We start from the raw sequence: 12,955 nt of genomic DNA, 5'->3' as shown, positions 1-12,955 counted from the left end.
TCATCTTAAAACTTTAAATTTACGTAACTCTCTCGATTTAAATTATTTTTTCGCAAAAAATATATCAATTTAAAGATAATTTTATAAGGATTCCAACGATATCTCAATTGCATATGTTCCGACGACGTTCGGATGATGAAATTTGATATTTTTTATTTTAGTTTTCGTAAATGTTGATAACTAGACAAATACATCAAAAAATCTCAATAAAACTATGTAAAAATCTCAATAAATATGTGTTGATATTTTCTTGTACTAGTGTTGATATTCTTATGTCATATTGTTGATATTTGTAATACACTATGTTGATATAAAAAAGCATTTACGAAAATTATCATATGATAACATAATGACAATATTACCCTTTTGTTGATATTTTGTCAACTATTTATTAAGATTCGTAAGATTTAATCTCATCCACTCATTTTAAAATCTAAGGGTGGAGATTTGGTCTTGATTTTGGATTAGGGTGCTATAAGCATTATAATATGACCCTTTAAAATTATATATAAAGTAGTGTAAAATGTCACATTATTCAAAACAAACAAGATGCATAAAATATTATCGTTATTTTAAGTGATAGTAGTAATTTACTTTTTATACGTATATGTGGCGGGAAATACGAAATTTATTCTCTCCAATATAAAAAATTAATTTAGTCTTTGGCAATGTATATCAAGTTATGCTAGGGTCTGAAATTAAAAGAAATAAATAAATAATCAACTAAAATGTGATTATTGGATAATACAAATTTTCTAACTTGACTTCTCAAAGAAGTTTTAAATTTTTATGATTTAAATTATTCATATATTTAATGTGAATATGTTTAACATTCCATATATTTTTTTCAAATTAATTTTTTATAAATTAAGCTATTGAATTTATATATTAATTTACCTTTTATTTGTATTAATGACTTGTATAGCACTTTCAATTAACATCTTTACTCACACATATTTTCTTTATTTGTATATCTTATTCTAATTAATTCATAGCTATTAGTAAATAAAAAGTAAACAAGTCATTTAATCGTAGAATCATGAAATAGCAAAATGAATTATTTAAATTATATCCACTTGCTATAGTTTCATTCATGTATAACGCTGACGTGATATGATGTAGTTCATTTGTTATGCTAACACAAGTATAATCTATTTAATGACTTAAAGTTAATGTATATAATGTCAAAATAATATAATATGTAAGTGCTTTTTCAAATTTGCAATCGTAAAAATGACAAATATAAACAATTTGTATTTAATGCAATTTGTTGCAAAAAAATTTTATACAAGCAAAATGCATAAAATATCGAGGATAGTGAGCAAAGGTTCAATAAATCAACTAACAAGGCTATGCTACAAATACCAAAAAAAACACAAGAGACAACACAACACCCACAACCAACTATGAGCTACCTAGACCGGGGCACCTCGACAAACCAAGAACAGAGGAGAAAAGCAACACAACCAAAGGACAACATAACCCAAATTTAATAAGCAACAACCTCTATATATATCTTCACCAATCTATAGATAACATTTAATAACACATAAAAATATAATAATACGAAATCATGGATTAGATTCGAAAACATTGCAAGTTTACAACAGATATATTATTAGAACAACAAAACAAGATGATACAATAAAACATAACACAAGTTATTTTTGAAAGAAAAATAATTGAGTATCCCTCTCGACGATGACAAGTTTTAGTGGGCAGGTGGCGGCGCCGGAAATCGTGGGAACGGGAAGCTAACTGATGGCAACGGCGGGAAGATGATTTTTGGGAAGCCGGGGATGGTCGGAGTTGGCGGAAACAGCGGGAACTGTTGGAGATGACGAACCGCTTCACAATTTCCGGCATCGAGGACGACCACCGCAAGAATGATGCATAGCACATACATGATTCTACCCATTTTTTGAAGATGTTTGAAGGGAAGCTGTTTTTATTTTTGTGATGGAATAGATATGGGGTTTGATGTGCTTATATAGTGGAGAGTTGGAATCCATGCATGCTAGCTACTTGATGTTTTTTATGTTTTTCTTTTCTACTATTCTTTTTGTGTTTATGTTGGAAAATTATCATATTTTATATTTAACATTTGTGCCCCAAATTAAATATGGATATTTATAACTAATCTTTAGTAGTCCCAGTATAGAAATGGGTTGTGACATTTTAGGGTTAGGACCATTGGACCAATGACCGTAGACCAAAAGAATTAGGTTTCTTTCAGGTGTAATTTTTTTCAATTAAATTATGAAGACATTATAATATTATAGTATGACATGTTTCTTTATCTGTAGACAATAAGTAAATCATGCTTTCACTTTAATATAGGTGTATGTATATATGTGTAAATTAATTTAATGACTCCATTAAATTTCAGATATGTTGCATTAGAATGAAAATATTTTAGAAAAAATTGAAGTAAATTAAATGTCAGCGAAATGATGCGCAATATTTGTATGGTTGTAACTTGTTGTAATCAACTTAATTAATAAACTACTACTAGTAGATATGTTATCTCACTACTATGTGTAGCGTAGGACGGCTAATTAGTTATGTATGTAATACAAGATTAAAAAGCAAACACTAGATCGTTGGGTTAGTTGAATATAACCCATGAGGTTTGACTAATCATAATGAAAAATACTAACAAGTTTTTTGTTAGAATTCCTAATTATCATATTTGATAATAATAATTTAAGTACCCAATGATTTAACAAGATAACATCAATTTCAAAACTTGGGTAGCTTACAAATGAAACCAATTCAAACCATGAATAAGGCGGGTATGGAGATCAATCATCAAGCAATTACATAACTGAATTCTCAGCAGATAATTCAATACATATACATTGAAGTCTTAAAAGTGGAAGAAAATATATAAAGGTACATGATGTCATGTATGATGATATATTTGAATCGTCGAGATTTTATTTTAGTACATACTAGTAATTTATATTCTCTTGTGATGTACGGCTCAAATAATTTTAGAAAAGTTAATTTAACACCACGTCATCAATAATAAGAGTTTGTGTAACACAAGAAAATTTGATTAAATAAATTTTTTAAAAAAATAATACAAATAAGTTGATGGTTCTAGTTCCCCACACATTCGTATGATATTTCAGTAGGGTAATTTATAATTTATCCACGCAATGTCAAAAATTACACTATTGGTATGTATGTATTTATTTATTCAATAATTAGCCACGTTCAATATATGTAAGTTATTTTTTACTCGTCTCAAAGCTCTTGAATCTTTTGATTGATCAATGCTTTCATTCATTAAGTTTAACGATTGTTAGGGGCAACAAACTTTAGTACTAGTACTTGTTTAATCCTTGTCTTGAATCACTTTCAATTGTTTCGGTGTGGTAGTTTAAATATAATCTTGATTAAAACCAAAAACAAATTTACATGTTTTCTTTTGTATGTCGAGTTTAGCAATCATTCGCCTACTTGTAGTTGACTACTAAGTGTTACAATTTCAATAGTATTCTAGCAATTAAGTTGTAATATAAGGGATTCACACATCAAATATATATACTGCACTTGTTTATCATTATTATTGTTTTGATTAAGCTTTGTAAATCCTTTTAATATACCATAATCATTTTTTATTTTATAAATATTATTGTTATTACTTTTTAACTTTAAATATTTGAACAAATTAGATCATAGAATTTATTTTTTTAGAACCAAAATTCGCTACTCCCTCTGTTTCACAGTAGTGAGTTTTCTCTACATTATTCTCTCTTACTTTACTATTTATTCATTTTAACTATTTATTACTACTAATTTTTCAAAACAAGTGAAAAAATGAAATGACTCTGTCAAACGGAGCTACTCCATCTGTCTCATAATAGATGGCACACTTGGGTAATGAAACAAGATTTTATAAGATATTATTTTGTATGTTAAGTGGAAAAAGAAAATAATATATTTATATTAATGTGAGCGATGACTTTTTCCAAAATGGAAATGCGATATTTTTTATTGGGACAAATTAAAAAGGAAAGTGTAACATCTATTATGAGAAGGCGAGAGTTTTAAATAGTGGTGATTAGGGCTTGGGAAAAATACCGAAATACCGTCCTTATCATACCGGAAAAATACCGAAAATGCCGAATTTTCGGTATACCGTGATTATCGATACCTTACCAAAAAATTTCGGCAAGGTAAAGGTATGAATTTTCATATATCGCGGTATGCCGCGACATACCGAAATTCGGTATATACCGCAAATTAATGTATATACCTTGAAATATAAATATAACTATACATAAAATATAGTATATTATATATTTTTAAATTATATCTATAATGAAATATAAATATAATTATGAATAAAATATATTTATTATATTTTTAAAATTATAAAATATAAATAATATTATAAAAACTCAAATATTCTATTTTTATTGATGTTGAAAGTCAGGTATATCGTAAAAATACGGTATACCGAATTTCGGTACGGCATACCGAAAATAACGTACGGTATCGTTATGAAAATTCCCCATATCGAAAATAAGGTGTACCGAAGTTCGGTATACGAAAAATTTTGGTAAGGTAACGATATGATTTTTTTCGTATACCGAATTTACGATAAGGTATACGGTATGGTGGTTTCGGTAAAATATATCGTACCTACCCACCTCTAGTGGTGATGACCAACAATTTGTGTCTTTTAATATTTGGCCAATAGTCATGTTTCCCTCCATAATGATATTTTTGTAAATAGTTCCAAAACTCTCCTTTTATATTATTATTATTATTATTATTATTATTATTATTATTATTATTATTATTATTATTTAAATATGCCAACTACTCTGCTCAACACTATCTCAATCTTCATGTCCAATCTGCACATTTTGAAAAAATATCTCCTTACGTCTCAAGAAAGATGACTTCTTCCTTGGACGGCATAAAAATTTATGCAACTTTATTTTGTGTGTTGAGTGGAGAGAGTAAAGTAAGAGAAAGGGAATAAAGTAGAGAGAGGTTTTTCATTTTTAGTAATGAGTCATCTTCATTGGGACAAACCAATGAGGAAAGTGAGTCATCTTCAATGAAAGGGAGGAACTACATGGTTGGGTACTTGGTACTCAATGGACACCTTGTTAGAGTTTGTATACTAGAAATCACGTTTCGAGTGATTGAATACTGTAAAACTCTTATTTTATTTTCCAATGAATAAAACAGATTATTTTTGTCATAATGTTGTTATGTTTTACATTTAATGGATGTTAATGCATGTTTAAATGTATAAGTTAACCTAACAAAGTCTAAGTCTTTGTTTTAGTAGACCGGTTGTGGGCGTCGTCCACTTTAAGGTAACACGGTCAGTTCTAAACAAAGAAAAAGATGAATTTCACAACCTAGATGGAATTTGACTATCCATCGAGAAAGGTTGCAATGTCAGTCTGCATATTTCTAAGCCTTACTGAAATAAGATGACATTGGTGTGGTATAGCACTGAACGGATCTAACAGCAAGACTTGCCTTGGGCTATCTACTGAAAGGCGAGGTCTTGATAATATTTGTTTCTTAATCAATGTAGGTTAGCATTGAGCATACGGTATTGATTATGCACTACTTTGACTTATCAAATGGTGCGGGTTTTTCGTAACCCAATTATCCTGATATATTGGGTAGTGGTGATCAATATCTAGCGGTGCTAGGATTGCTATTATATTGAATCGTGCACGAGAAGAGTCTCGATAATGTCCTCAAGAGGAACGCGAAACAAAGTTTTATTATTCGGAACCTAGCTAATTGGAGTTTGATTACTTTATGAATAATAAATAAGTGTTTCATGCTAAGTCCACTCTTGGAATTAATAAGAAGTTAATTAATTACGTCAGTAGCAGACATTAATTAATTAATGGACATTTTAATCTTAAGCACGGGAAATGAAAGTTAAACGGAAACCCGGATTACTTGTAATTTCGGATTTGGATGGGGAGAGTTCAATATTACTTCTGTAGTGGCTGCTCGTAATATTCCAATTATAACTTATATTAAATTGTGGGTTCAATTTAATTAGTAAAAAGTAAATTGGATGAGCCCATATCCAAAACCTTCCATAGATCCCTGTCTGGGCCCAAAAAGAACTTAATATAAATAGGAGAATAAAGGAGACAGAAAACACAAGTTTTTATTTGTTGAAATTTTCGAAAATTATAGCTCTCACAAGCTGTAGGAATTTTCGAATTCCTCTCCTATTCCAAAAAGGATTTCTTCTGTCTTCTTTATTTAAGTCCTAGTATTCAAGTAAGATCAGCCCACACTGATATTGGGATACAGTTCGGGAACCAGAGAGAAGATTTGTGGTCTAGTACTCAAAGCATCACGTGGAGAAGAAGCTAGCCATCTTCAATTCTTTGGAGAATTATTTAGGTATTTTTCTGCTCCGTAGAAAAGAATGTTTTAGATTTCAATATTCTTAAAGCATGATTAATTCAAGTTATGAGCATGATACATGTGGTAATTACGCGAATAGGTTTTGTCTAAATAATCTGCTAAATAGATCTGATTATTATGTGATTGTTATTTATGCGTCCGCTTCCGCTGCCAGCACCATCACACCTGCCAAATAATTTTATAGTAAACAAGTTTTGTCAAAGCCATAGTTGAGTGTGCATGAGATGTTAACACTAAACTAGTTCGAGTGTGGTATAATGTCTTTTTTGGGACCCGAGTTCGATCAATATAAACTCACATGGTAAGGTACTGTCATTCTAGCTCGGTATAGTATGGTATACAATCCTACTAGCCTAGGTAGATAGGTATTTCTCAAAATAAAAATTATTGGCAAGATAAAACATAGAAATATTTCCATATTTAAGTAGTTGCGATCATGGTTGAAACATATTTCATTTAATTTGAAAGAATTCCACCTAATAGTGTTTCCCAAAAAAATTTTAAGCATTTTTCCGCCATCGGAGTTTGTTTCTCTTACGCTCGGGCTTACAAAAAGCACAAGAAAAAAATAATCTATAGCTCGATTTACCTTAATTAAAATGTGTTGCAACTATCCTAGGCTGTGTTTGAATTGGTACTCAATTTTCTATAGGAGTTCCCGAAGCTCTTATTCGTATTAACCAATCCACGTGAGATTTATGTTATGTTCTACATTACTCAAGGACTCATTTATTTAGCTATTAAGTACTCCATCCGTCCCAAAATAAGAGTCACATTTTATCAATTCGGTTTGTCCCATAATAAGTGTCACATTTTGCTTTTATCATAAATGGTAAATAGGTCTCACATTCCATTAACCCACTTTACTCACATTTTATTATAAAACCAATATATAAAAGTGAAACTCATATTCCACTAACTATTTTAACTCATTATTCTTTACATATCTTAAAACTCATGCCCACACTAATGTAACTCCTATTATGGGACGGAGATACAACTGAAGATTTACTTATTTTTTTAACCTTTTTGATCACTTTAAGACTAATTAAAATGGACATTTGATCATATGAGATTAAATAAATCTGAAAAATTGAATTGCATGAGACTAAATTAGATCGGATTCAAACCATTTAAATTAAAGTTAAATATTTATATCTTAAGTTATTATTATATAAATTTAAATTAATTATAATGGTTTTCATATAAACCTTTATACTCATATATGTATAGACGTAACAGTTGTTAAAAGGTTTATAAGTACATGAATGGATTCCACGTTCCACTAATTCATTCCACCCACATTTTATTGTAAAATAGAGACGTGTTTCACTATAGTCCATTCAATTTTCACTATATTACTTAAAACTAGTGTTATCACCCGTGCTATGCACGGGATAATAAAATTTGAGATAGTGAAGATATATTAACAACTAAATAGATTAAAATAAGGAATACATAGTAGTAAATAATATTTACAGCTAAAGATTATAAACTAATTAAAATAAGTATTCAACACATTATAAATAATTAACACGTTATAAACAATTAAAAATATTATAAACAACAACAAATAGACGTTTGTACTCTTCTCAGCCCACTTTAAATAAAATATTTCATATTCAACATACGATATTATACAATTTTAATATGTAATATGAGTGTAGTAATATAAAATACTCCCTCCGTCCCACATAATTTGGGACACTTTGACTCGACACAGATTTTAAGAAATCTAATGGAAAGTGAGTTGAAAAAGTTGGTGGGATATGGGTTCTACTTTTAAAGTATTAGTTTTATAATAAAATGTGAGTATGAATAAGTTAGTGGAATATGAGGTCCACTGCCAAAATGATAAAAGTGAAATGAGACAAATTATGTGGGACGACCCAAAATAGAATACTGGGTCAAATTATGTGGGACAGAGGGAGTAAAAGAAATAACAACACAGGAGATGCGTGAATGAAAAAGAATAAGGTGTAGTACAAATAAAGGAATGATGTAGTTTACTAATGCGCTTTAATTCTTCTGACTTAGATTCAGTAATAATATATCTATCACTTAAGGCTTCGTCAAAATCTCCGACCACAAGCAAAACAACCTCACACACAAAAGGTTGTATAGTTATAAATTCTTCCATTCCCTACTTCTTTTACAAAGCAACTTTAAAGTAAAAGAGAATGAATAAAAATATTGCCATAATAAGTATTTTTATAGAACATACATAAAAGAAAATATGAGATTTTTCTATGGGAATAGTACGTATTTTTATGGAATAAACATAAAAGAAAAATATGATATTTTTTTATGGAACAAAGAGTATGATTTAATTGTTAGATGTGTGTTCAGTGTTCCTATTATTAATATATTTTAAAATATTTTGTTTTTAAATTATAATGATAAAGTAATAAAGTAATAGAATAGAGACAAAATAGAAGTATATTATATGACATTTCTTAATAGAAACAAAATAAGAAGTCTTAAATTTTAATTAATATGGAGTATTACTCCGAACAATATGTATTAAAATGATCCATATGTATTAAAATGATCCATATATCTTTTAGTTGTATATTTTTCATGACTTAATAGGAGTATGTGATACTGATTTAATAGGAGTACAATATCTGTGCTATGCACAAGATACAAAATCTGATTAAAAAATACTAATAAAGAAAGAAAGAAGATGATGGATTACAATTCACACTTGATATAAAATTGTGCTTCTCCAACGTCACGCAATCCAACTATATACTACATGATAAACATTTATTGGAAGGAACGAATACATACTCCCTCCGTTCCGGATAATTCGAGTCATTTTAACCGGACACGAGTTTTAAAATTTGTAATGAAAAGTGGGTTGAAAAAGTTAGTGGAATGTGAGTCATACCTTTATATATTAGTTTTATAATAAAATGTGAGTAGGAATGAGTTAGTGGAATATGGGGTCCACTACCAAAAAAGCTAAAAGTGAAATGGGACAAATTATGTGGGACGAACCGAAATGAAAAACTGGAATGAATTATCCGGAACGGAGGGAGTAGTAAATTAATACATTAGTTTAATTAAATATGTTGAAATTACTTATAAATATATATATTTATATTCAAGATATATAATTTATAAATATATTTATATTTAAATTACTAGAAGTGCACATAGTTATAATTTAGTTGATTTTGTTAATCGAAACAGGTGAACTATTTATTCGTTCAAATAGTTTGCTTTTTTTTATTCTTTTGTAAATAGTAGTATTATATTTTTCTTTATTTGTATGTCTTAGTCTATTTCATCCACACATCTCCACTTTTGTTATTTCTTTTATTTTATACTACACTCATATCAAATATTGAAATAGCATACAATCATGTGCTAAAATAAGAAATGTTTCATTGAGAATGGGTTGAGAGAAGTACAATTGTACAAATATTTTGTTGTTGTTTATAATGTTACAAATACTTATTTTAATTAGTTCTTATTTGTAAATATATTTTATACTTATTTACTATATATGTTTTATTTTAAGTTAATATATCTTCATTATTAAAAAATTATTTGTCTTGTGCATAGCACAGGTGTAAGTTTTGAAATTGGTTATTGCATAAAATGAAAAGGATTTCAAAATGAGTTCAAATGTGTTGACTATCAATGTTTATCTGCAAAGACCAATTTTTCAAAACTAAATTTGCAAAAGCTATTTAAATTTTATGATAAATTTTGTAGAAACTCATTTGATTATAAAATTTAACTACAAAATTCCGTTAACGTGTGCAGAACTAAATCCAATTGAATTGAGTGAATAAATTGGCATTTATTAAATTATGAGAAGCTATGCTTTTATGATAAAAGGAAAATAGGAAAGGCTATATTAGTATCATCAATAATAATAGGGTAAACTTGAACTTACAACAATACCACCTACCAAAAAAAATAGAATTTATAATAAAATAAATTCATAACAAAAATATAGTAGTAATAAATATTTTAGACTATATATCATAGTGAAAATATACGAAAAATATTTGAGAGTATACATAAATAATTCCATATTTAATTAAATAAAATGGACAGATAATATTAGTTATTAACCGAAAACACGTTTAAAGCAAAAAAAATTGATAGCTAACTAAAATTGTTTAAAATAAAATAACACACCTCCCACACACCACACAACACACATCACACACCGACTCCTTCTCCAACGCACAACTCCTTTATCACCGTCAATCCCTTCCCCTGCATCTATAGAAATTAAAATTGGGGAGACACCATAGTAGACTAAAAAAGGGCAAAACCATTACAACATCATTATCGATATATTATCTTGAAATCTCAGCGCAACCTCATCACCATTACAACCCATTTTCGACACCTTAGATATGTAGGGCTGAATGGAATTCTCCAAAAGAATACTTACATTTGAGAAAGTTCATAAACCAAAATGAATAGAACAAATATTTCGCTCCCTCCTCGCCTACTTGCCTCTCTCATTTTGTAAAGAGAAAATTGATCAACATCTTCTTCTTCTCCGGCAAAGTAAGGGAAAATCAGTCGGGGAGAGGGGGCTACCGCACCCTCATTGGATCGCCACTCCCCGCTTCTCCTCACAACAAAGTACCCTCCATCAGCTTCCTTGTTTCCCCATCAGTCGACTGCCGAAGTCGGTGCCCTGAAGCTGTCACTGATTTGCTCAATTTCTTCCTTGCTCTCCCTCCACTTCTTCCAAAGCGGACAATATCTTCCACCATTCGCTGCCGTGTCGCCGTCCAGTTCATATATATCTTTCACATATTCACTCTCTAGTATTTATAGAAGAATTTTAAGATGGAGTACTTGATACTCTAAAGGACACAGTTAGACTGATGAATCTGTCATTTACAATTCTCTAGAATACTGTTGTTGCATTGCTCAAAATGACCACTATTATTGTTGCAGGGATAGACTAATAGCTATTATTGCTCTAGAATGCCAGAGAGATAGCTACTGTGCGATTGTAAGGTTTAATGCTAGTTTCCCGCCAAAAATGTGTCACGGTAGCATTAGAAAAACTGCCCTTTATATATTGATAGATTTTAGTCTAGTTAAACAATACTCCCTCAATCCATGATTAAATATCTCATATTTGAACGGCACGGGTTTTAGAAGTTATTTGACTTTACGTAGTAAAGTGGGTAGAAAGTGAATGGAATGTGGGATCTACTTTTATATATTAATTTTACAATAAAATATGAATGAAATGAGTTAATGGAATATAGGGTTCACATACCAAATATAATAAAAATAAAATGAGATGAACGGATAAAAGAAGAAAAAATAGAATATTTAATGACATACAGATGGAGTCACTTCACAGCAAGCACGTGCTATTTGCTTGGAAGAGACTCGTGAATCGTGATCGATTCTAAAGCTCCCCACTTAACTAAATATATTTTCAAAGCCAAATATAGTAGTCAACCGTCCCTTTTATTGGATCTCACTCAATTTTTGTCTCTTCCATTTAGTCTCAACGACGTCAATTTTCTACTCCATCCATTTCATAATAGATAACACACTTGAAAATTGGTACGAGATTTTAGGTGAAGTTATTTTGTGTGTTAGGTGGAGAGAAAAAATAATATATTTACATTAATGTTAGAGAGTTTTTTTTAAAAAAATAAAGTGTGACATCTTTTGTGTGAGTAACTAAAAGGAAAATGTGACATCTATTATGGGACGAAGGGAGTATTTCTTTCCGCTTGGACTATGGATCTCGTCTTTTATTTTTATTCATTTTTTATTTTGTATAATATATCATACTATACTCCCTTTATCTTTTAAAAATAATTATTTTTGAAACGACACATTTTAATAAAAATTAAATAAAATAGGAGAGAGATAGAAAGAAAAGTGTGTTAGTGAAAAAAGAATCTCATTTCATTAGAGAAAAGTAATTTCTTAAAAAGCAAAGTTTCTATTTTTAGAGACATATAAAAAGAAAAGAATTTCTATTTTTAGGGTATGGAGGGAGCATATAATATCTAATTAAAGTAAAAAAAGAAATTCATTAAATTTTAAAATTAAATCCTTACATCCGTTTATAAAAAATAGATAAAATTATAAATGACACGGGTTTTAATGCGTAGTTGGTAAAATAATAGAGATGGATGAAAAAGGTTGCGGAAGTAGTGTTGTGGATTGTGGGGTCCATATTTAGAATTATGTGAATGGTTATTTGTTTAAAACATTCCATATTTAGAATTGATCTAATTTTTTTTGGTCTAAATTATAAAATTAGTCTTTTTTTTTACGGAAGTAATACTAAATTCCTAAATTTGCATTAAGTTTAAAAATTGCTTAATTTTGAATCATATTACTACATTATTAACAATTAAAATTAAAAATTTAAAAAGTATAGTACCAACTTTATTCGGAGATTGATGGTAAATGCTCAATGTATGTTTAGTTGTTGCATGGTCTTAGTCAATGGCAAAATCAGGATTTTAATTATGGAGTGCTTATATTACTGTTGAAAATTGTT

This window comes from Salvia hispanica, chromosome 3 (genome assembly GCF_029641045.1).
Source record: "Salvia hispanica isolate PSC_SH4W2 chromosome 3, Shi_PSC_v1, whole genome shotgun sequence".
In the NCBI taxonomy this organism is placed as follows: Eukaryota; Viridiplantae; Streptophyta; class Magnoliopsida; order Lamiales; family Lamiaceae; genus Salvia; species Salvia hispanica.
The sequence above is the reverse complement of the archived record's forward strand: the minus strand, read 5'-3'. Positions refer to the sequence as shown.